This window comes from Pinus tabuliformis, chromosome X, assembly GCF_031772625.1.
Source record: "Pinus tabuliformis cultivar Carrire ecotype Pingquan chromosome X, CPIR1, whole genome shotgun sequence".
Taxonomy (NCBI): domain Eukaryota; kingdom Viridiplantae; phylum Streptophyta; class Pinopsida; order Pinales; family Pinaceae; genus Pinus; species Pinus tabuliformis.
Window position 1 is genome coordinate 451,800,078 of NC_142308.1, and position 2,151 is coordinate 451,802,228.

General features: G+C 42.7%; 1 pseudogene; it reads right to left on the reverse strand.

Annotated features, from left to right (window-relative positions):
- Window positions 1–611: 611 nt before the first annotated feature.
- Window positions 612–1,389, reverse strand: LOC149140538 (pyrophosphate-energized vacuolar membrane proton pump 1 pseudogene; annotated as a pseudogene).
- Window positions 1,390–2,151: the final 762 nt, after the last annotated feature.

Sequence of the window (2,151 nt, forward strand, 5' to 3'; positions counted from 1 at the left end):
ATTCACTCTATTAACATAAAAATAATCAAAAACATGCAATAAACAAATGAGAATGGTGGACTAAGCCAAATTAGGAGGTTGAATGAGCCCAAATAATTGTACATTTTTGGGGCTCATCATCACCCCCCTACTGAAAGTGTTGCTCATCCTCTGAGCAACCAATCTCTCCTTGTCTTTGATGGCCCTGGTGGCTTCCTTGGCTAGCATCTCGGCCGATTTCTCCTTTGGCTTCCCGCTTTTCAAACTTTCCTGTAGAAACTGTTCGGTGGCTTCCTGTAGAAACAGTCTCTGTCTTCCTGTAGAAACAGTCTGCTAGCTTCCTGTAGAAACAGTCTGCTAGCTTCCTGTAGAACCAATTTCACTGATTTTACTTGCTTGGCTGGGGGTGCCTTCTCCTTGAACTGCGCTGCCTGAAAGCTGACGAATCCAACACAAATGGCAAGTCTAATGTATTATAAAAGCACACACGTACAATGAACTGCCCGAGAATAGATATTGCATGCCGAAGCTGGATGGGAAAAAGTGTTTCCAGGCCTTTAAATCACTGTTTTTCCATTGGTTAACCTTGATTCACGTTTCTGTTCCTGACATGACAATACTTTCCGACTGCGGCAGCTTTCTTTTCTTCATAAAATGCTTACTGCAATAGCAAATATGGGAATAATAACAGATTTGTATCCCAAAGCCAACCCAAATATAACATTAGTTGTTGCTTCCATTCCTGCATGAATCGGCAACATCTTGGACAGGGCTGTAAGCATTACTAGTGCAGTATTCAGTGACAAAACCAATAACAAGGCCAGACCACAAACCAATAGCACCACAGAAGAAAAGCTCCCAGTTCTTTACAACCTTCTGGGCACCAAAATTGAAGATAGTGAAGGATGAAGGCAATGCAACTAGGCTTACAGCAGCAATGCCAATAGTCATCACTACTGTGGAGATAATAAGTTGCTTTTTCAATGCAGGCTCAATTTCCTTCACAGCCTTGATCTCAAATATGTTAGTTGCAAACAGAGTTGTGATTAAGCAAGCAATGATACCCATTGAACTAATAAGCAAGGGATAACACATGGCAGTAAGATCATGAGAGTTTCCAAATGATGATATGGATGCAACAACCAGAGCTGCACAGGAAGATTCAGCATAGGACCCAAATAGATCTGATCCCATACCAGCGATATCTCCAGCATTGTCACCAACATTATCAGCAATGACAGCTGGGTTGCGTGGATCGTCTTCAGGAATGTTCCTCTCAGCCTTGCCAACAATATCAGCACCTACATCTGCTGCTTTGGTGTAAATACCACCACCTACGCTGCCAAACAGAGCCATGGAAGAACCGCCAAGACCATATTTGAAGATGTTGAAATAAGTTTTGCTAACCATTTCATATATTTTTCTTCAAGATGTTCTGCTAATTTTCGTTTATCTCCATCTTGAGACAAGACAAACAATAGTTCCACAGCATGAGCTCGCATTTCAGAGTATGTAACTTCGCAAAAAGGGAAGCAATACCTGAATTTGAATACACTTCGAGTGAATCATGTTGCAAGTGCAAGTTGACTAACGGTCTTTGAACTTAAGCCGAGCGCTCAGTGATGTCTGCGTGATTTTTGGAGTGAGGTGGCACATACGCGTGCTGGCTTATGCGACTGTTGTCTCCACTGCAGTGTTTAACTATTTGTTTTCTGTTGTTAATCTCATCCATCAAGCATGCTGAAGTTTAACTGTCCATCACTACCTGTTTTCAATTTTCTTCCTGAGATGGCTGAGCGCACGTGTCTCATTCACCCACCAAGTGCTGTTGAACTGGATGAGGGTGGCCAGTTAGCTGGCCACCAATTTGTCTAAATCCAACCATCTCATTGTTCACGCAGTTCTCGAATTACATTCATGAAACAGAGGAATTAGTTTAGTCACGTACCTGCAAGTCGACTGGCTACTGTGAAGCTTTTTGCTGCATGCATGTGTTGATCTTCATTTGCTGCATGTATGGTGGCTTGATTGATGATTTATGGCTGTTTTTTCTTGTGCAGGTGTCCTCTGGACGGATCTAAGCTGCAGGAGTTCATTTCCACGTTCAACTCTGCCCGTTCAAGCTGCTGCTGCTGCATGGTCACAAAACCAGAACTTCTTTTTGCCATTTCT